This window comes from Coccinella septempunctata, chromosome 3, assembly GCF_907165205.1.
Source record: "Coccinella septempunctata chromosome 3, icCocSept1.1, whole genome shotgun sequence".
NCBI classification, from domain to species: domain Eukaryota; kingdom Metazoa; phylum Arthropoda; class Insecta; order Coleoptera; family Coccinellidae; genus Coccinella; species Coccinella septempunctata.
The window spans coordinates 1,591,782-1,616,859 of NC_058191.1; the positions used below are offsets into that span (position 1 = coordinate 1,591,782).

Sequence of the window (25,078 nt, forward strand, 5' to 3'; positions counted from 1 at the left end):
CCATTGCTTCTAAGGTCGCATTAGGATCTATTTCAGTAATCATATTCAATTTTTTTTTCAACTTTGTCATTTTGAAAGATTTATATAGGTGATTTTTGGTGAAACGCTTCCTTTTGACCAGTTCTACCTTCTGTTGAAAAAAAAAGCCTCACCTTTAAATACATCCTGTATGATAATACATAGTTGCGTTTGATAATCTACTTCACGCGTTATCCTGAATAATAATAAATATCCCGACAATGTTTCAACACAGACCGACCAGCCCACACTGACTGCGCTCTTTGACCGATTTACTTGAATGAAGGCAATAATTTCCCATCGATAAAGATATATCTAACCCAGCAGCCGCCGCATTACACGGGTCAATCTCGCGAATTTAGTCGACACACACAACGATTCCTGCTGCGTTATAGGCGGAAAATTAAACGATACAGCCCCGAATATGCTTTTTCGACTGAATCACTAAATGAAGAAATTAATAGTGGAAATTTGCCCGATTTGGGAAATTAGTAAAATTGGCTGCGAGTTCAATTAGAAAATGTTACGCTCCGTTGCATCGACTGAAATTGAACATGTTATAGAGTGCGCGAGGGTCCAGTGATTCGAGTTTGGGCGGAAATGGGCAATATCTGCTTGATTATACAGGGCGGATGAGAGAGCAAATTCGTATTACCATTTTTTTTAACTGCCGTAAAAAGTTCCTATGAATGTGTGTACGTCCTGAATAAAATCCTTCCAGAGATTAAGGATGTGGAATGTTCCGACAAAAACTCAAATTCAAGCTTATTTCTACAGGATGGGAATTCGACTTGTTTATACAGTGTGAGTCTTTGACTCGCACAAATATTTTAACAGAAGTTTCTTGAGGTCAAAATAATCAATTTTTTTCTATACGTTTTTTTCCGATTCGGTTCTGTTAAATAGGTATGCTATTTAAAGTTTTCATGATGAGCTGTGCCACCCCTGGAAAAACAAAATTACCTTCAGAATAAATCTGTGACACTACAAATCTGTGTAGTAGCAATTTTTCGAATTGCATAGATACTTTTTAATTTTTGAACGTCAAGTTACTCGAAAGCAAATCTGAAGAATAATTTTATTTAACAAAACGTTCAAATCTTGTTTAGATAGCATCCAACTTAGTTTCAAGAGTTGGGTTCTTCGAAATTTCGGAATTTTTATGGTACGTAATGGTCACAATGAGAATCCTGAAAGACGTGGATGATCTTGTGTTCGAAAAAGGTTCACCAAATAAATGAAAAACTATATTCCGAAATATATTTCGTTCGATAAAACCGTTTGTGGATTGTTGTTTTTTTATGGTTTTTCATTAGCCTGTATCTCTTAATCCGAGCCGATTTGGAAAAAATGGTAGGAGAAAAAATTGTTTTTTTTTCACCTCAAGAATCTACTGTTGATATATTTTTGCGAGTCAAAGACCACCCTGTAGAGATCGTTTCATAAACATTCACAACTCTGCACCACGTTCTATACTGAACAAAAACCCAGGTAGATCAATCGAACAGTGAATTTCATCAAATCAAAAAGTTTTTTAAATCACAAGATTCGTTGTAAATGGCCGCCTACAGCTAGGATACAAGAATCCAGTCTTTTACTCGTGTACTCAAAACATTTCGAAAATATCGAGGAATTTATTTGGAAAACACGTAAAACACTTTATGCCCTGTAACTATCTCAGACAGAGATTAATATCCTGAGTTTGATCGCATAGTGCCAGTCTACATAATGAAAAAAATGCAGTAAAACAAATATAAGTAGTTTTTTTGCTTCAAATATGCTCGAACAGGTCTATAAGAATTCCAAATTGTGAGATATGACGTCATAGAAAATTTTATTTAAATAGCAATCCTAATTTTATTATGACTATTCTTAGAGGGTATATCAGGTTATACATGCTTATATACCAATTATCAAATTCTCCTTCCTTGTCGTTTACAAGATTTATCAAACATCACCTAATTCGAAATGAAGAAAACGGATCAAACTCAATGAAATAATTTAGGCACTTTGAAATTTGCTCATCATTTTTCGTCAAACAAAAAAGTTGAATAAAAATGTAAATAACTATTTTAAATATGTATATCGATTGAACTTGTTTTTCTGCTATGCATAAACAAAAAATGGTATACCTTCTTATGGGTGAGTAAATTCTGGTTGATCCAATATTTGCATAAAATATGTTTTTTTCTATTTTTGAGAAATATAGCTTGTTCGTCAGTAAATTTCGCACGATGATTACTGAAAATGAGGTAAAATTTCAGGAGAATGTCAGATGAACGGGGTTCAAGTAGGAATTTTTCTAATGTTTTCGTTGATGTAATTAAGTTTCTCCTATATTTTGAATCAAAAAATAAGATACCCACCTACTTTTCGAATAAATCTAAAGCATACTAGATAACAACTACCTAACTATAATAGCAATTACACAATGGTTCAAAAGAATGCTTCGGTTATTTCACTTTTTATTGGAAACATCATACCAGGAGTAACTTTTTTCGACAAACACATCAAGGTTTGAAAAAATGAGATTTTCAGGTGAAAATTTGCATTTTTCGACAAGTTTGGGATATTGTAATTAGCGGCAACTAAAAACATCGGTGAAATGAACAGAAGGCCGAAATACTCTTCTTTTGCTTAGAATAATGGAAAATTATGAATATGTTGTAAAGTCCTAATGGAAAGTGGGAAAAGCTCCTTTATATTTTTCATACCCCGTATCTGAAAAGGGCTGAAAATTCAAACCCATATTTCTTAACGACATATATTATGTTCCGGACACATCTGATATGTTATCCCTACTGAAAATTTCAATGCATTTCGTAGATTGAAACGAGAGTTATAATTTAAAATTCTTGACTCGTACGAATCTACATTCAAATATCTTCTTGTGGTTAACCTCAAATAGATTTAAAGGAATTCCAAGTGAAAGCTGCTTCAAATCGCCGAGATATGTAGGTAGGTATGCAACCACAAATACACCAACTGACAAAATATTTCTCATTGCCTGCCATAAACTCGGTAAACTCAGATAACTGCTATTCAGCTAGATTGAATTCTCTTCAAGTTCAAAATAGTTCAAAATAGAGTCTAGAGAGTGAATCCCAACGCTACCAAAAGTACAGATCTGACAAAGTTAAAAACAGGCACTCAGCTCTACTAAACGCCTTGTGACAGATGGGATACTGATATCTTTTCCGAGTTTATTCTTCTTTTAGTGATATTATCCTCAAGAAATCTTGCATGAGTTTTTGTTTCAGTATCTTTCAGTTTGTCCAGATTTTTCAGTATCGGTGTTAAAGACAGAAATGTATCCGATAATTTGTAATCTATAGAGGTGAAACAATTTTTGTTATTGATGGTTTTGTACTACTTTCGTCAGTTCATGTTTGGATGTGAATAAAAATGAATTTAGTCGTTCAGTAATTGAATGAGTCGAAAAACCAGTAGTTTTGCCATTTCATAAATATGTGACGAAAGAAAGACAAATCGGAATTGATATTGATTTATATGAATGGGTATTTCTTCAGATTAATATAGCATTTGTTCCACAACTAATACCAATCATATCAACAATTAGTTAATCTATTTATCACAGATATTTCATTCGGAATGTAATACAGCAATTTATCATCACATGCTTGTTGTTCTACAACCTGGAAAAATGATTTTATTCAAACATGACACGGACAAGGTATAAATAAATTATGCACTTGATAAAGTTCACCTATTCCATTAAATATTGAGGGTTTAATACTCAATGAAATCAAATAAGACTCAAGGAAATCGGGTTCCATATGAACTAAAACTGACCGAATTCCATCTTCTCACTAAGATAAGCTACTCAGCCTACACTACACGCGTTTCGATATCACAATAGCATCTTCAGGTGGATGAAGGTGTATTGCACTCAAAATAACTCATCTCCGTGAAAATCATTCAATTCAGCTTCTAGTTTCTACATCATTATAGAACTTCATAATCGGTTTCATCAATTTCATAAGTATGTTTTTAACAAGTGAAATATGGAAAATATGAGGGCAATCAAATACCTACTTATGATTGGGGTCAAAAGTGCTTCAGAACACTTCTTTAATTTACATTTGTTCTTTAGAACTATGCCTCTTGTGGACAGAAAAATTACACTAGAAGCATGCTCGTCCTTCTGATTTTAACATGGTATACGATTCGAAAATGAGGGAATGAGAGCTCGGATTTGCAGTAAATAATAAACCATTGTATAAGGAATATACAGCTCACTCGAATTGAATACGCATCTAGATTTCGGCAGGGAACTATGGACAAAAAATAAGGTCGGGTTTCAAATTCATTATGAACGAACCGTACTGAAAATCACTGCTGAAAGCCCAATGAAATTTTGTCACCCGGAAAAATTAAATGAGTTTCATAGGGAAACAATGAGGTATGTTCATTAAATTCGCATGATTTCCACTGGGACCACGTATGATGCTTCACTTCAGCGTTCCCTGATATTTGAAGCAAAAATCGAGAATTTCGAAGTAGGTATAAACTTTACTAACAGATTATCCGAACAATAATGATTCGTATTCGATATTCTTTTGAAGTTTTTGACAGAATATAAGTGATTTAGTTCAGAACATTTCGAATTAATAAAAAATTTAAGCGGCGGACATTCTGTTGACAATGAGTCTGTTAGCAGACAAATTCGATTATTCACAAAACAGTTTTAAGCTTGAAATATGCAGATACCTGATCAATGAAATATTTGAATGGTTTTAGGTAAACGTAGAGGTGATTATTTTATCTCCCTAGAATTCGAAAACTCAAATCAAACAGAGGCTATTGAGACCTCCGTGAACAATCCAATTCTTTTCTGCAATTGTATAATTTTTTTGTTTTCTGTTGTCGTAAATGTCTTAATTTTTGAGAAACAAAAATTGTCATCTACTGTGCTACTATTTTATATGATGAAATTCGATAGACGCAGTATTTTCTGATATACTAACAATATGATCATTTTTGCCTGTGGCTTTGCAACGACTATTTCTGGAGAAGAAGATTGTCCCCCACTGCTTTCTCTTCACATAGGACTCGTTTTTGTAATTGTGTTTCATTTCTGAGCCAATTTGATCTTTTGCTTCACATAAGGATTCAGGATCTCATCACCTAAGTGACTGGTATATGGATATGTCGATTTTTTTCAAGAAGCAATAATAACAATAATATAAATTTAATCGCCCTGTATCTGATGTTCACGATATTCGTTCCTAAGAAATTTTTTCCTAAAATGGGTCGCACTCTTAAACAGGTTGTCCCGAAATTAATGCAACAAAATGTTACAGATTCTCGAAACAATAATTCGGGAGACCCCCTTTCGTAGTTACAACCCTGAAAATAGTCTTTTCTTTTCATCTTAGAATACGGCCATACAAAAATCACTGAATTTGGTACACAGGGGTTTTATGATCTGAAATATAAACATGTTGTTGGTTTCCTAAGTCATTAATAGTAGCTGGATGATTTTCTGAACTTCTCAGCCTTCTATTGAGGTTGTCCCAAACCTGCTCAATCGAATTGAGATCTGGACTTCTTGATGGCCATTCCATTCGAGAGACTTCAACCTCTTCAAAGTACTCCTGAACAATGCGCGCACGATGGGGTCTGGCATTATCGTCCATAAAAATGAAATTTTCACCAATGTATGGCGCAAATGGCACTACATGCTCTTCAAGAATGTTCCTTATATACTTATCAGCATTCATAGCTCCATTATCAACGACCACTAGGTCTGTGCGAGCAGTCAAAGATATTCCACCCCATACCATAATCGATCCTCCCCCGAAACCAGTAGTATTCAGGAAATTGCACTGAGCATATCTTTCATGTGGACGTCTGTATACAAGGGAACGTCGATCACAATGGTAGAGGCAGAATCTAGACTCATCTGTGAAGAGAACTCTTTCCCAATCGGCCTCTTCCCAATGGATATGCTCTCTCGAAGAATCCAAACGCGCCCTTCGATGGGCTGGGGTAAGAGCTGGGATTCTTGCCGCGACACGAGGCCTTAAATCATATTCTCTGAGGCAATTTCTTATTGTCTGAGTGCTAATTTGTACCTCATGAGTTTGCTCAAGCTGAATTTGAAGGAGGCGAGCGGTTGCAAACCGTTGTCTCAACGAAGAAACTCTCAAGTAACGTTCTTGAATGGCACTTGTTACCAGTGGTCTACCCTGTCCTGGTCTTCTGACATTCATACCTGTCTCCCTGAATCGCTGCAACATTCTGGACACACTTGTATGGGAAACTCCAAACCTTTTTGCAATTTTTGTGTATGTCCACCCTTCTTCTCGCAAAACTACCACTTGGGCTCATTCCTCTTGGGTCAAATTGCGTGTTTCGCGTTGCATAGCGATCGAGTGTAGAAAATCAAACGAAAGAAAAACTATTGATCACTAGAATTGATCGAGAACAACTGATTTCAGAATGGAGCCAATACATTCAACATCTGATAATATCATCTTTTTTATTCCTGCTGGGAAAAAACATCTGTATTGAAGAAAACCGTTGAAAGTGGATAACATATGCATGCATAATTCTGATAAAAATAATTATCATTGAGAACACCTTCAGTTGTAGAATAAATTTGAGATTTCCATAATGTGCGTTAATTTTTTGGCGCAGTGTATTTAACCACTATTCTGCTGGATGCTCTCATTCACACGGCTTCTTTCCATTTATTTTGTTGATTTCCATCTGAGGTGTAGTATTTCACGTGAACTACGCAAAAGTTTTCAAAGCGATACCTAAAGCGAAAAATCTATCCATAGTTTTCACCCTCAATCGATGAAAAACCTGGAGATCGAGGTAGACATGGCAACAAATGGATTTGTTATCATTCATTACGACTAGACGATCGCTTTATGTGGTCTGGGAATATCTTAATGAAAATTCCGCTTGTGGGTTGAAAACGAGCTTCCACTACTTTCAACATTTAAAGAGCTAGAAAACATGATGTCAGATAGAAGGTTTCGTGTTTTTGTTGATGATAATTTCAACACTTTGTTGAATTATTACTGGAACTATTAGAGCTTCTCCTATTCAATGGCTACCAGTTCTTTCAAGCATTGTACTGCCCCATTTTCGTAGACAGAGTGCAGTTACAAATTCTTTCCTCTCCTTTTCCAAATCATTTACAATTATGTCCTATATTCCACAAAATACGATTCCCAGACTGAAGTAGCATAAACCCTTATGGTCCAACTCTTTCCATTTCTCGAATGTAAGGGACAAGGGCATTTGGCAGTCTGAATGGAATTCTTGCAGTATTTTGAATCAAGAATTAGTTAGTGATCCCTCGAATGGAGTTCCTGGTTTTGATCTTCCCAGAAAAAAATGGTGTATTCTGAATCGTATAAGAACAGGTCACGAACGTTGAAACATAGTACCTCTATACTTTTCCGATGTATAGCCCTAGTTGTGAATACGGGGAACCAGAAGAAACCATAAATCATCTGATTAATCATTGTTCCATTTAAGAATTTCAGGGTTGTTTTAGAGATATTCATGCAGTTTCCGAAGTTTTTCTGAATTGTGTTGTGAATATTAGTTCAATCTGATATATAGAACTCAATTTATTGTCTCACATTTTTCTGCTTTGTTTTTTTCATTCCAGATTAAATTTTCTGGTATCTTGGAAAATCCAGGAGATTTTTTTTTATTCGTGGAGAGGATCAATTGCAGTGCGAAATGCCCTTCAATATGAAATATTTCAGCTTATTTCGTAAACAGTTTTATGTCTTACAATCCACTACACTCACGGGGATACCACATTCTTCTGATATTGATTGATGGACAATCAGATCAGACCAGGTCTTGAATACTGCTCTTTTATTTCATGCTCCCCTGATTTTATTTATAGGAGAGAGGATAGATTGGCTGCCCAACAAATTGACCTGTGCTTGTTATATAGATTGTATCATTGTCGATGCTCCACTCAGCAACAGTAAATGATGTCAGTGACTGCCAGTTTCTCACGCTGCACATTCCTATGCTTCTCAATGAAAAACTCCAAAAACATGATACAAAACGAGGAGGGTATGTAAGCAGTCCAAAGTATCTTATTTTGGGATCAATGTAAGGCACACTAGTCACCAATAGCTTTTGTGGAAGAGGTCCCTCTATTCCTAAAGTGAGTGTGTAATAATAACAAACCACAATGCATATGTTTCCATCCGAATATGTAGATTCATTTCGAAAGGTTTATTTCCAAACCTGCACTATACTCTTAATTGATAAATAATTCAGTAAACCAGAAGCATATTTCTCATGATCATATTTATCATATAGACCAATGTATGAAATTGAATTGAATATAATAATTTTTCACATAGATTATCTGAAATTTCAGTGGAATTCCTCATTTACCCTTTATTATTCGAAATCAATTCACTTCATAACAATAAATATCTCCCCCTTGATGATGACAGAAACATCCATCAATCCAATTTAACTAATATACGTAACATACGCACGTATTCATTGGTTATAACAAACTCAAATATAGAACAAACTATTTCCCCTGATAATCCGGAGATATCCGATCTATTTAATATCGAAATCCAGGAAATAATGCACGGATTGTTTTCGATATACTGCAGCTTTCGAGTTGGTTGGGCGTAATGACATAATAATCTTGTCAATGAGAGCAATTTTGACATTATCGTCATTATATGCAAGACAACCGTCATTATATCACATTCGAATGCCATCATCAATTTCTTTGGAGGAATGAATTTGCTTCCGTACAACCTTTTTCATTGGAATAATTCCCTTTATTGCCATCCAGAATAATGGAAAATTGAAAACGAAAAACAAACATTACCAACAGTAATACTGATATCTCAGGAGGCTCTACAAAATCGGAATCATGTTGGTAATTGCCCATTCAGTGAGATTTAGAGTTGCAAAATTTAGGTTGGTATTGCGAATAATACTGAATCATAGATATCATCACACATTAGTCTATGAACCGACCAAAGATATTTTGAATTTCGTTCTTTTTTTTTATATTCTCGGTTTGATCGAACCTATTGTCAAATTGAATGTATCAATTTCGAAGGTTGGCATCCTTTTACTTGAGCGTAACACTTAACTTCTCTTAATACTTTATTCATGTTATTACAATTATACATTGTTTACAATCGCCATAAAAATTTACCTGAAGGGTACCTAAGGCTCACAAATATTTAACAAAACACAACATTACGTCAATAAAACTCTTCAAAATAGTGTGACTATCTTTCAAATTTGATTAAAATTTCTAGTAATCTCTTCGTATTTTTGAGAGAATCTGCCAGGAGTTTTTCTAGAAAACTTTTTATTATTCACGCTGAATGTGATATCATTGATATATTAATATATTTTTATTTTGAGAATAATGTATTGTTAAAAGCTGAGCGTTACGTTTAGATGCAAAATATCGATTAAATTCTTAAGCCAACGTGACCATGAATTTTTTTGAACGTCATTTATATATTTCATTTTCAATTTCGAAAGTAGAGAAGTTCCAAAAGCACCAGTTAAGTTCCTGTTAAAATCTGCTCGATTGTTTCGCTGTTATATAGGAATATGACCTTTTTGAAAGCAAAGCCATGGAATCAGTAAACAGTCTAGGTACTTGAAAGAGATGTATGCAGAATTTGATACGGATCGTATCAACAGAAGAAAAAATTATATTTCGTATAAACTTCAAGCCTGATGGCGATCAAATATTATGCGAACATTAATGTTTTCAGAAATATCGGAAGAATAATTTTTTTGTAGCCGTGCAGCCTTGGGTGAATAGGTGTTATGAATTTGAACAAGCGCCAAAGATACTCACATAACAGATTACCCAACATTTTTGTATCGCTGTCATGCGCAGTTCAAACAATATCAACTAACGTTATAAAGGTAATTTTTGGCACATTTCTATGGTCTACAGAAAAAACACTATGAATTTAAGGAACAGCAGTTCTTAATTTTCCAAAATGGCTTCTAAACTTCCTAATATCCATACTTATCATGTAGTTAAAAAGTTTGTAATACATATTTCATTACGTTTTGAAATAGCGCGGAGGTGCATCTTTTGTTTTGGCAATGGAAGGAATCTGTCGTTTCTCAGTTATACCAAATGTCATTCCACCATCATAATGAATTCGAACTGCAAAAAAACACTGCTCACACCTCTCACTTTTTATACATGATTATTAGTCGAAAGTTTTACAATCAAGCATTGTTAATGAGGACACAAATTGTGATTCATTAATAACACTTTCGCTTCTAAAGGTAGATGATTTTGTTCCTAAGGCAGTAAATTGAAAAAAAATTGATCGAAATTGGAACACATATTGGGAATGTTTGTAAAAGGAATGATATCACGTTTTTCCTATTATAAAGGAAAATATTCGACAGACATCATTTATATACAATGGTTCTATCAAACTCCATCAAACGAACGATGCAATACCTATCAATGAATGTATAAAATTCAAGAAACTTTCACTTCCTCTCTTCGTTTTGGAGATAAATGTATCGAATTCCTTCAGAAATTAAAACTGTGTGACATAATAATGACAGATATTTCGTCTGCTCTAATCAAAATGTATTAATTAATTTGTTATTAGATATGCGGAATTAATTGATTATTATTCAACTTGATTTGATTTGAAAGGTAGCTCGCAGTCATAATCACCTAGTTAGCAATACTTATCAGGAATAATTATGAATATGTAGTCACCTTCATAACATAGCTCAAATTGCGTAAATAATCGAAGGCCTACAATTAAACTACTATTTCTAGAACTGAAGACATCGAATTATCACCAACAATAACACATCCTCCGATCAAGAATGCCGCTGTCAAAGAATGTACAGAAGAAAAGTAAAAGTAGATCGTAACCGAAATTTCACTCGACCGGTTTCTGATGTCTTCGTCCTAGCAGCTTTGAGGTTATGTCCGATAAGCGTCACTTCAATCAACGGCCCATCAATGGAATGAAGCTACAGGAATAAGGAAGAAAATCCACTTACGTCTTAAAAAAATAGCTTAACAAATGCACTCGCTACGACCACGACGAAAGGACTGGAGATCCAAGTTGCCCGTGAGATTTCTAATAGAATTCGACCGTTTCTCCCACTTTGCAGAACCCACCACCAAGTCCGATTGAGTTAACAAGAAGTGAAATGGTTCAGTTGACGTATCCATGGCAAATCCTTCCAAGATTGGTCTCTTTAGGATATTTACATCGTAATTATGGCATAATTTCAACCATGTCCGGTTATCATTTTTTATGAGGTTTTTTATGAATATTACTTTTTCTCTTAGAAAAGTAAAGGGATTGACTCAATCCAGTTAATTGTAGTCTTAGCATAAACCAAAAAAAATAGAAAAGGCTTGATATATTTCTGTATACATACATTTCTGCTACATTGCAGAGAATTGTTTGAAATTGCATCGTTTTTATGAGGAGCATCGTCAGTAGCCTAGCTCTTCAGTTTGGAGTTAATTTTTTGTGGCAGGAGTTTTCACGTTATTCTCACATGAAAGATGAACGACAGTTAACGATAATCAAACAGCAAATATAGTTATTGGAAAAGTTTGAGTTGATCAGAGAAGTTTCAACTACAATATTACTCTTCAAGTTCTTCCAGAGGATGTAGAACATTCTTCAAAGCCTTCGAGTTGAATATTTTTCATCTCGTGCTCCTTGAAATGAGAGCTTCATCAGTTTGCCCAAATAATAAATTCTCGAATTTTGAACTGACAATGGTTTTAAATGATTGCTTTCCATAATACAAAAGTTTTGCAGTAGCATCCTTCACTCTTATTTGACACCAATTCCCATGTGAAGACTTACGTCAATAGTTGGGTGCAAATGACTTGGAAATGGCCCGATTCTATGGCCACCGAGATCACCCGACTCAACTCCAATGGATATTTTCTCTGGGAACTATCCATATCTCTCCAAAAATTCTTGTTCTAAGTCCAAGGATTCAATTGGAACTGTATAAGTGCATTTATATATTATATTTTTCAATTCAGTCAGGCTTCTATTTTTTCTATTACCAAGTCATCTTAAATTCTCAAATACTAAGCACCTATGATAATACCCTTAATAATTCTCATTCTTAACTTACAATTCAACACCAATATCTTCCAATTTCTCATACTCATTACGAAACTTGCTAAACTATATTGGGGAAGCTTGAACCATAAAAAAAAATCTCAGATATTCTACACCCGAAATATATGCTGATGACACTTTGTGCATCACTTCTCTTAAGTCTCTATTCTCTGATAAATTGATTTTCTTCGCAATGTCGCAAAGACATAAACACTTCATTATTCACCTCAAAAAACTTGTCTTTTTAGCATCCCCTCTGGGTTTTCGATGTTTCCCTTATATCTTTATGCATTCGTTTATGTTGTATGAGTTTGGGTCGATACGTTATGGCAGTTTTGCCAGCAGTGTTCTCGGATTCCCATGGAAACAGGGGGATTTCATTTTACCATCACAAACTCGAACTATTGCTTCATAATGTCCAGGTAATTGGATTTGAGCAGCCGTATATTTTTTGTAGGGTTGTTATAATTCATTTTCACAACGCAGGATGAATAATCGAAACAAAAAAGAGTTCTATCAGATTCGGAAAAAAATATAATTGAATATCCTAGTTTCCCTTCCCTGTATCCCATAAAGTAGTGCTAGCCTTTCATCATAACCATAACACGATCGGTTTCGATTTTGCTTCATTATTTCCAATAATGAACCTTTGGGAAATGATTGGAAAAATTATTACGATGTCGAATTTCAATTTAAACACGAATGAAAATTGAATTTCTTACTTCGCGAATTTATTTTTAGTTGCTGGCAATCTGGTGAAAATTCGAATATGAACTTTATTAATAAAACACACCGTTATGCATAAATGAATTTTAGATGACCAGACTTGTTGCGTTGATTGCATTTCAAGTTATTCAAGACCACGTGATTTTTGATTTTTGGTATCGCAGGAAAAAGCACACACTCTTATTTTCAGCGAAAGACCCTTTTCAGCCCAGAACAACTAAAATTGATCTTGGCATCATTTCCTGTAGCTGAGCATCGATCGTGATAATTTCCATAGAACAGTCCCGAAAACGTTTGAACGGCTGTAGACAGTCAGTTGGTCAGTTAATATGTCGTGGTGATTTTTTCTGGATTGAATTCAAGAGTTGCAGAAAAGTATTCATGTCCTGGTCTTATCTAGACGTTGCAGAGTCGAAGAATCTGACCTGGTTGAAATATTTCTCAGCTTTTAACAGATATTCTTGCTGATTTGGAGCTGACAGGTCAACCTTGGCTACATGTTCAGAAAGTCATGCACGGATTTCTTTGGTCTAAATTGGAAATAACGAAATGCCTTTTGCACCGCAGAACATTGGATGAGCACATTATTTATGTTATGGCTGCTTTGAAATCCAGATCTGAGTGAAATGGACCAGCTTTAATTTGGACAAAAGGCTTTGAATTCAGCATATTTTTCTCCCATCTCAAAATAGGAGATACTGTGAATGTAGTGCAGTACGATGAAGCATGTGTGGACCTGAAGAAGGAAGGACATCAAGAAGACTATTTGGCCAACCAAGGCATAACACAGATTATCAAAAGATTCAAGATAAGTAGCAGTACGAGACCATTTGGATGAGCCAATCTTTAAAAGAAGAAGGCAGACCTGCCACTAAACGTATGTGTATTATACAGGGTGCGTCTTTGATTCGTGCAGATATTTTAACATTAGATACTTGAGGTCAAAAGAAACACTTTTTTTTATACAATTCTTTCCGATTCGGCCCTGATAAATAGTTATAGCCATTTTAAGTTTTCATAAATAGCTGTGCCACTCCTAGAAAAACAAAATAACCTTCAGAATAAGTAGCTAACCTAACCTAACATAACCTAACCTAACATAACCTAACCTAACCTTCAGAATAAGTAGCTAAATCTGTGACACTAAACATCTGTGGATCTTTCAAAAGGAGTTGCATTCGGTCAGTCGGAGTACTTAATTTTTCGAATTTCACATATATTTTTTATTTTCGAAAACGGTGGATTTTACAAGAAAATATGAAGAATAACATTATTTCACAAAACGTTCAAATTTTCATAGGTTAGCGTCCAACTTAGTTTCAATGGGTTCATTGAATTTTTGCTATTTTTATGGTACGTAATGTTCATATTGAGAAAACTGGAAGACGTAGGTGATATCGTGTGATCGAAAATGATACATCAAATAAATGAAAAACTATATTCCGAAATCCACCTCATTCGATAAAAACGTTTGTGAGAACAAAAACTAACATTTTTCTTATGGTTTTTCAACAGCCCGTGTCTTTCAAACTGAGCGGATTCGGAAAAAATGATGAAGGAAAAAAGTGTTTCTTTTGACCTCAAGAATCTACTTTGAAAATATTTGTACGAGTCAAAGACTCGCCATGTATATACAGTATAAATTTCACAATTGTTGTTTCCTTTGACAGGATACTACCTCTGAGTAATGGGGTGGGGGTTAATACTCAAGGATACTACTACATTCGTCAATATTTGACTGAGACCAGCTAGCTTGTTCAACGAATTCAAATACTATTAGATATCTGCCAGATATGACGAGAAGAAAAGAGTTCACAGACACACAAAGTTCTATGATTCTCGAATTTTGTTCAGAAAGATTGTGTTAGTTGATGAAGAATCCATTCCTCTGGAAAATGGAAGAAAACAATCACAAACAATCTTTGCATTCTAGAAACAATTCGCCAGATGACACTGAATTTTGTACGAATATTCTTAATCATTTCAGGGTAAAAAAGTCCGTGTTATCAGCATAATCGGAAATGTATTGTTGGGAATATTAGGAAAACATTTTTGTTCTCCGCGGAGTGGAGCATCGGTTTGATAGTTCAGATGGGTGACTGTTTTGGTTAATTATTTAACTCTTGTTATTCACCTCGGAGCTCTCCACATTTTTACAGTTATATAATTTCAATAGTTTGACATGAGGAACAACAAAATAACGAGCAATGACGGCTTCATTTTCTTGAAATTGAAATAAAGAAAAATCGGCTCTAAGTTTTCCCTTAGCCAAATCTGAAAACAAAAGTGATATCTGTTCAAGAAAACTCAGAATATAGTTTCAAAAATTCTCATTTCATTTTTATTTTTATCATGCTTTCCTGAATATGAACTTCATGGGCGTATGATGAGACTCCTGTGTATATTTTTCTCGTCACTTCCTAGCACATTTCAGGATTAACATTTTGTTTTTGTTCGAAGGAAAAGCAGAACAAAATTAGTTTATTCCATACAGCTTCAATATATTCGAACTGATAGGATGTGAATATAAAATTTTTTATGGAAGCGGAAAAATTTTCAATAGACGCTACATCATTTCAGCATCATGAGAATGAACCCCTCTCTTTCATATCCAACCGTTTGTATCATATAAATAGGAGCAAATCGTCCACCTTACAAGTATTGAAGCGCTCAGCATGTAGGGAGAAGCTCTCGATCTCTTTTGTGCGAATCAGCATCCATCCGGGTTAGAGTGGAGCGAAAACATCCAATTGGACGACGGCGACTATAAAATGTAGGTTGTTGAGCTTCACGGTCACAACAAAATTAACACAATAATATAAAAATCCATTGTTCCAACAGCAGTCTAGACAGAGAGTCTGTCTAGGAAACTACGGAAAACATCGAAATAGTCGGACACAACTGCAGATCATAGTTTTGTTACCTCAATGTAAGAAAGCGGCGATGAATTTGACATTCATTTTCTATAGTTGGGGAGCCCCAGAGGGAAATTCGCTCTAGCTCTACCAAAAATTAGACCTGTATATAGGGGGAATTGTCTAGGACAGCCTGTCAGAGTAGTAAAAAAAAAAACGATCATTTTACATACTCGAGCGTGTCAGATTGAGATGTATGTGGTTAATTACATGTTGAAAATTATTTATTCATTAATTCTGACAATTTGAGCGTGACGAAAATGTGTGGGAGGTCGCCAAACTTGCAAAAAAAAAGTCACGTGTAAATTCTCGAGCGCGTTGGCTTTTTTTCTTATATTGAAGCTAATGATTCAAGAATAACGGAAGAAATATAATCTGACAGTTTCAGCAAGCCGAAACAATAAACATTGGTCACAAAAATTTTTGAATTATCTCGTCTCTTGGACTTGTTCTCGCATTCAATATAAAAGTTGTAAGGCATAACATTTCCTACAAATTTTGTTCGAAGCAGTTTTTTCTACGTTTGAACGTTTTCGAGATATATTATATGGCGATGAATGTACATCAGACTGGGTTTCTACATTGACCTTGTCCTTTTGCATGTGTGGCTAAGCTCCTCGCCCTTATCGCCCTCTAGCTCGAAAACGATAAAAAGTATGTAAAATTGCTTCAGACGAAAGTTGTATAGAATTTTATTATCTACAACTTTCATAATGAATGCAGAAACGATTACAGGTACAAGAAGGGAGATATGGTTAAAAATACCTTGTTATCATCTTCGAACTGTCAGATTAGGAAACCCCCCCTGATTAGTGTCAGAATAATGGGTCAACACGTCTGCAACACCGAGATTAATCATCTGTATGAAAATCTGACACGTTCGAGTATGAACAATTAACTTTTTTTTTGCATTTTCAAAGAACTGTGACCTTGCGTCAAGTCCCAATTGTCAGTCCCTTGAAAAGTAGCTTAGTTTGGGTCCTATTAACATTTCCCTTAAAAATTCTGACACGCTCGAAAATTTTTTTTTTACATTGAGTAATGGAATTAATGTCTGGAATTAAATATCAATGAATATATTAACGGCATGCAGACAATTATTGAATTCGAATCCTTCCCGGAGGTGTACTTTTTCAGAATTTTTTCTTACCTTTTTCAACTCTTCCGTACGGCCAGCCCCACCACGCAAACTGTCAGATCAATACGTAGGTCATATACACTATCTTAATCTGACACGCTGGTGTATGTACACCAGATGATTTTTTTTACATCTTTGAAAACCTGCAGACGCTTTACTACCGCTGAAAATGCATAATCTCTTCTTACCAAAAACTCCCAATTCCTTTCAATTATAGTTCACATGGAAATATATCTACAACTGTGTATTCTTTTCCGGAAATGCGCAAAATGACTTATGTTATTTGGCAAGCCATTGAACAATTTTATCTCCCAGTAGTGCAGAATTTTTTCTCCGAGAATTGAGGAGAGTACGGAATAAAAGATGAAGGGGGACAAAAGAAGTATTCTATGTTTTTTCTAAAATGACCTCGACAAGATTACTGCTCAAGCGTTAAGATGGATCATATGTTCAATAGAGCCAAAGAGATGCAACGCTCTTTATGTATCGGAATGTAGATTTTTATCCATCCATTAATTGTTATTTTGGTATATTATATGTATACTTCATTCAAATTTATTTTAGCAGTCGGTTGGCCATGAAATAATTTTCTCAAGTTTTTGTAACTAGAACATGTCATAACGCCGTTGCCACAACTAATAATAGTTTTTATTACGAAAATGCCGAAAGTGTTTGAAAAAAGAGACAGGGTTTCAGGAAGTGCTATTTAGAATTCAGGTCCGCTCATTTAAATAGTTATACCCTGATATTCTAAAATCCACAATACGTCAGACGGTAGCGAACATATTCAATGTAAGAGAATTTATATAATGTTTCATCTGAATCTAAACGACTTATATTTCAGCTGGATATTTCCACAATCAGAAAGATTGTGAATGAAGAGGATGACAAAGAATTTCCTTCTATTGGGAGACCCAAAAAAGTAGTGGCATTTGAGAATTTTATGTTTAAGTGAATTAAATAAGGATTTTCGATAAATGTCATAGGAGAATAAGTTCCCTAAAATGGATTTTTCTATTCTATCTAATATTTTGAAATCTACTAATGATGTAAGCCAAAGAAGATAACGAACATTAACTCTTCTCAAGCTAGTGCATATTATGATATAATACTGTTCTCTTGTATTTTCCATGCAAATAACTGGATTTGGTATACCTTCAATCAGTTTGTATAAACTGAAGAGATTCGACATTGTGATAAAATACGTAATAAAAGAAACTTTTACGTAGAACAGGCAACATAGCGTTGATTTAAAACCCAAAAATGTTTTGACAAGCTTCATAACCCCACATTTTCGTACTATACAGAGTGAAATGTGTCAAATTTCCATGGCCAACCGACTGCTAAAATAAAAGTGAATGAAGTAAAGGTATTATCTTTCGTTGACATATGGGCGTGACAATCACTTTATTCATGAAAATAATGTTGAACGTAATTCGAATAATAAAACACTTCTGATTGTTTGCGTTACCTTTGTAGAGATGTATTAATAATGGATCAACATTTTCAAGTTAGGATCCACTCAATGTATGAAGACTGCAGATTTGTCAAAAAGGTTACAAGGTACCAAACTGAAGAATCAAGTTCGTGTGAAAAATTATATTCAGTTACAAATTTAACGATATGAGTGCAGATTATTCAAGAGATTGAGAAATGCTTGGACTAATCTCGATCTATTTCCCTAATAAATGAAGCAATTATATTTCAACATAAAATGTTAAGGGCAATTTTATACCTGCCAATTACTCCAATTCAACGTTTAATAATAATATTACGCTCATAACGGTAAATTGCACAGGTAAACTGACAAGGGGCGTTCAAAGATAACATGCTTTAGGTCGAAGGTTATACGAATAAGTCCATTCATGCAGGATCCATATAAAGGATCGTAACAGCTCAGTAGGCGACAATTTTGAAATTTTATATTTAGTCCAAAACTTTTCAGTAAGGAGCGACAAAGAAGTGAACTGCGATGTAACAATCATTTATAAAGACCCAGTATTTTGAAATATTTATTATAGCATTTTTCTACAAAATATTGATTAACTAGTAGATTTGAATTTTGTGCGTTACTAAACCAGAATAGTTTCAATACTACATATTTTGTAATAGTTTCGGTTCAAACTGTTGATATCGCTCCGAAAATTTATAGTTTCCTCTGGTATTAGATGATCTCATGCAGTTTTATACTATCCCTCAATATCTCGACCCTTATGCAGTATCAAAAAAAAGGTAAAAGGAGGTAAAGTGTGAACCCTAGAGGGACATTTTATACAGTTAGTTCTAATCAATTTTTTTCAACCCTGTGGGCGTTATGACAGCAAATCCTAACATTCTGATTGGGAAAGGGGTGAGTGAAACCCTATTTTGGAGGTTATTGCCTTCTCAAAAATACCATATATTTGCCCTTTCTTGTCAGTACTTCCGTAGTTAAGTAAAAAAATTTTGTGTTTCATTGCTATGAAAAAAAAAAAACACTCACTGGTTGATACAAATTGATTGAAACCAACTATATGAAATATTTGATATAGTTGAGTTGAGATATTAAAGTTGATATCATTTCAAATTGACACACTGTAAAAGTAGATGTTAATTTATAATATATATGAGGTTTCAGTGGGTAATTTTCAAATTGGTATGCGTTATTATTGCATTCATCACAGAAAATAATAGCGATTTCACAAAGTAGGAGGAAAAAAATGAATTTGAAAAATAAATGCATCAAAATTCCATGACTTGATTCCAACTTTGGAGCTGCCTATTTATATATTCAAGAATTCAATCTAACAAAGTGTACAGCAGGAAATCAATGGTTGCATTGTTTCGTTCCCTGATTGCCTTGGGTATCTAGGAAATCTTGTAGATAGGTACTCAATTAAGAGATTAATTCAAAGGGTTCAACTTATTTCATTGTTAGGTACGTTGAACGAGAAACCCTTATAAATTCATTGACATCTTAGTAAATGGCTCATTATTTCCACTTAAGCTTATTGTGATATGAAAGGAGATTCTCGAATTATGTCTAAAAATAAATCTACAGCTACGAGCATCCAGGGTGAAAAAATAATATATGAACCTTCCAGTCCAGAATATTCCAAATGAAACAAAAATGAAACAATCATTTTGATTAATACCTATTAATGACTACTATAGAACCAAAAAAATTTCGATGTCAAATCAAAATATTTCATTACTCAACATATTCTAATCATGATTGGATACATTTATTACAGGGAACCTGCAACGTATCTAGATCTTTAAAAAAAAACGTTTCTTCTTGCTCTGCAAACCAGACCTCCACAGCTTTTATGGGGGGTGTTCTAGTAATTCAAACCCTGAATCACGAATTTTCTGCATGGCAATATGAGACTTATGTGCAGGGGTGTTGTCCTGCAAAAAACAAAACACCTTTGGAGCTTTCCGCGTCTGTTCTCTTTAATTTTTTCCCGTAGAGTGGTCAGTTATGTTGAATAGTAATCTCCGGTTATTGTTCTACCCTTATCCAGAAAATCAATCATGATTACTCCATGGCAATCCCACCTGAAGCAAGAACTATTCCAGCAGATTTTTGGACACGAAACTTCTTGGAGAACCAGAGTGTCGCCATTCCATCGATTGTTGCTTTGTTTCTGTATCGTGGAAATGTACCTAAGTCTCATCCATAGTAACAAGTCGGCTTAAGAAGTCTACATCGTTTTCAAATCGAGCACAGATCGAACGCGATGCTTCTACCCTTGAACGCTTTTGGTCAACATTCAAACATTTGGGGATCCATTTTGCAGCAATTTTTCTCATGTCCAAATTGACTTGAACTATATGACGAACGCATTCGTATGAAATATTCAGTGCTTCAGATATCCGTTTCAGCCCAATTCGACGGTCTGATAAAATCATGTCATAAACTGCATCGATATTTTCGGGGACTGATACAGAAACTGGCCTTATCGATCGGTCATCATCGTCAATGGAAAATTTACCTCTTTTGAAGCTTGCAGTCCAATTTTTCACGGTCGCTTACGAAGGACATTGATCACCATGGGTATTAGGCATATCTTCGTAAATCTGCTTAATTCTTAACCCTTTTAAATACAGGTACTTGATGATGGCTCGATACTCCAATTTTTCGATTCTCACAATTCCGGTGGACATCTTCTTTCTTTTAATTTATTGCGTAACTCTGGTTTACTTTTTGGCCTCAAACTTCACACTGAGTTATTGTTCGTTGCTATGGTGACGCAATATTTTCTTTATGCATGGAACTGGTCTAGGCTCACTAGATATCAATATATCCTCGTATAAATAACCATATTGATTGCCAATTTTCACACCACTCATCAATCACTTTTATAAGATGGTTCCATCACACCATAGACAAGTAGATATATCATTTGCATTATATCCAATTTGTAATTCTTCGCATTGACTGGATCTGTCTGTGAATTAGGATGGCAATCAGAAATATCGTATACGGTATACGGTTTATGAATCAGAAGTGTTATCCTGAATTGGAAGAGACAAATGATTCTCGAAATTCATCCTATTTGCACTCTCATCCATTTTGTTCTGGAAAAACTGTCAGAGGCCAACCTGCGAAGCGTTATTTAAATTTTTTCCATACGTTACGTGCATAATATTTATGGTGGATGGAAATTTCGATGCATTAAAAGAAGGGGTGATATTTGGAAGAGAATTCCATTCGAACATTCATTTGGCAAAATTTAAAGCGATATATTTGGTTAAAAATTCATTTCCAAACTTCTTCAATGACGATTGGTCATTTCATGAATTTGTTGTGGGACCTGTTGCTACACAGTTCCCTATTTCAGTGATTAGTTTTGATACTCATCCTCACTACGTAATTATTTATTATCATTGTTTATTTCATTTCGTACCTACCAGATTCAAAAATATCCCACTTTAAAGTTTCATTTTCATATAAATGATACTTCAATCCGATAATCATTTCACTCGATGAAAGCGCTTGTCAGATATAAATGAAATTCACATTTTCGTGGATTTCCAGAAGCCTGTATCTTTTCTACGGAGCGGAATTGAAAAAAGGGTAAAAGGTAAAAGGGTAATTGATAAAATGTATATACAAGTCAAAGACTCGCCCTTCACATGTCTGCTTGCAGAAGACAATTTCATAGCTAAGCAATTACTGAGCACTGTGAAACTTATCCATTTTCTCGAATGACCCTACGCCTTTCAGTATAGATTACGATTTTTAGAAAGAATTAAGGCCTGTTCTTCTAATAAAATCATTAATTTTCTATAGAGCAATCATTCAGCTGTGATGAATTGGTTCGTCAACTCGAGCACTCCAGTTAATTAAACGGTATTAGCTCTTATACTACTACTACTACATCGATGTTGCTGAAGGCATTGATTCCATCATCATTTGCAGCATCTCGAATGGGGTTTATGTTTCATTAATTTTCAAATCAAACCCTTTTCCCGGTCCCTTCTATCTATTCGACATAACTTGTCCTAATCCCATCTCATCCACTTTCGTCAAAACGAGGTTGATTTAACCGATCCCTGCAAAGTTGGAGTTTAGGATCCGGTTTATCTCAATGATTCCAATGTGCAGTAGTATCAGTAATGGATGCGGAATGCTCTCTCCCTGATGTCTTATGCAGCAAAAATGTTGAGACTCATGGGAAAAGCCGGTTAGTTGCCCCACTTTCCGAAAAGCCCTAATTTTCGAAATGGTTCATTTACTTAGGATAATGCCAATGATGTAAATATACACCGCGCAAAAAAAATTAACGCACATTATGGAAATCTCAAATTTATTCTACAACTGAAGGTGTTGAATGTTATCCACTTTCAACAGTTTTCTTCAATACAGATGTTTTTTCCCAGCAGGAATAAGTATCAGTTGTTCTCGATCAATTATTCTAGTGATTAATAGTTTTTCTTTCGTTTGATTTTCTACACTCGATCGCTACACAACGCGAAACACGCAATTTGACCCAAGAGGAATGTGCCCAAGCGGTAGTTTTGCGAGAAGAAGGGTGGACAAACACAAGAATTGCAGAAAGGTTTGGAGTTTCCCATACAAGTGTGTCCAGAATGTTGCAGCGATTCAGGGAGACAGGTATGAATGTCCGAAGACCTGGACAGGGTAGACTACGGGTAACAACTGCCATTCAAGAACGTTACTTGAGAGTTTCTTCGTTGAGACAACGGTTTGCAACCGCTCGCCTCTTTCAAATTAAGCTTGAGCAAACTGATGAGGTGCAAATTAGCACTCAGACAATAAGAAATCGCCTCGGAGAATATGATTTAAGGCCTCGTGTCGCGGCAAGAGGCCCAGCTCTTACCCCAGCCCACCGAAGGGCGCGTTTGGATTTTGCGAGAGAGCATATCCATTGGGAAGAGGCCGATTGGGAAAGAGTTCTCTTCATAGATGAGTCTAGATTTTGCCTCTACCATTGTGATCGACGTTCCCTTGTATACAGACGTCTACATGAAAGATATGCTCAGTGCAATTTCCTGAATACTACTGGTTTCGGGGGAGGATCGATTATGTTATGGGGTGGAATATCTGTGACTGCTCGCACAGACCTAGTGGTCGTTGATAATGGAGCTATGAATGCTGATAAGTATGTAAGGAACATTCTTGAAGAGCATGTAGTGCCATTTGCCCCATACATTGGCGAAAATTTCATTTTTATGGACGATAATGCCAGACCGCATCGTGCGCGCATCGTTCAGGAGTACCTTGAAGAGGTTGAAGTCTCTCGAATGGAATGGCCATCACGAAGTCCTGATCTCAATCCCATTGAGCAGGTGTGGGACAACCTCAATAGTAGGCTGAGAAGTTCAGAAAATCATCCATCTACTCTTAATGACTTAGGAATCCAACTCGGAGAAATCTGGGAAGGATTAGTTCAGAACATTTTAAGATCACTCATTTTGAGTATGAACCGTCGTTGCCGAGCTGTAATTAACGCAAGGGGTGGAAATACCATGTATTAAATCACTTATCAGCATTTCAGTGTTTTGAAAATTGTTCATTTCTCTTCTTTCACATAAGATTCGGTGAAATCCTGAATTTTTCTTTCATTTAATGTGTCTTGTTTCATTCAAAACCTTCCCGAGAGAACATAAAAAATAAGTTATAAAGTCAATGTAGAGTTAACTTTCATTAAAGTTGAGATTTTTCAGAATGTGCGTTAATTTTTTTGCGGAGTGTATATAGTAGCCTATATTTGCAAAAATAATCAGTATTGATTCAAACAATAACTATAGCGTGTGTATAAGATAGAGAGCTACACCCAGGAACTAACTAATTCTTGGTTGAAAATAGTGCACGTATTCCATTCAGACTGCCAAATATGCTTGTCCCTTACATTAATTGATCAAAGAAGTAAGGAATGAGTTGTACCATAAGGGTTTACACGACTTCATTGTGGGGATCGTACTTTGTGGAATATAGGACAGAATTGGAAATGAGTCGGGAAATGAGTGGAATTTATTCCAAGAATTTGTAACTGCACTCTGTCTACGAATATGGGGCGGTACAATATTTGAAAGAACTGGTAACTATTGAATAGATGAAGATCAAATAATTCCAGTTATAAATGATTTAGCTGTGCATCAGCGGCCGAAAAAAACAAAGCTAGGCCTGCCGTTCGAAGAGTAGCTGCATCAACACTCCATGTACCATCTAGTTTATACAGGATATTATTCCTAGTTTTCAATTTCAGACGCAAGTTTTCCAATTGTGCTTTGATATTCAGCGAAGAGTCTAGCTTAACTCCTAGATATTTTGGATTGAAGTTATGTTCCAAAAGAGAATTACGCTACTTTCAATTTTTTATACTTATTTTTGATTATTATTGAAATGGAAACACGACACCTCGGTTTTATTTGAGTTGGACGCAAACGCCACTCGAAAAAGTAATTCCTCAAAATTTCTAATTCTGTAGATAGTTTTTTCTCTATACATCTAAAATCAGAATGACAAAATGCGAGTGCAATATCATCAGCGTATATACCTAAATTTCTCCGAATAGAGTAAGATTCCAGAGCGACCAGACATAACTTATTCTCACACAGATGAAACTTTAGGATCTCAGTAGAGTCTCATGTGCTTTGAATACCTGCGAACTTGTGGAGCTTGC

The 25,078-nt window shown here is 35.2% G+C and overlaps 1 protein-coding gene across 1 annotated transcript in view; it reads right to left on the reverse strand.

Annotated features, from left to right (window-relative positions):
- Positions 1-11,220, reverse strand: part of LOC123309720 — a 42,894-nt gene extending 31,674 nt beyond the window's left edge. Inside the window, exon 1 of the mRNA XM_044892948.1 lies at positions 11,071-11,220. The gene's annotated coding sequence lies outside the window, so the exon portion shown is untranslated. The remainder of the gene's footprint in view (positions 1-11,070) is intronic.
- Between the last annotated feature and the right edge of the window lie 13,858 nt (positions 11,221-25,078).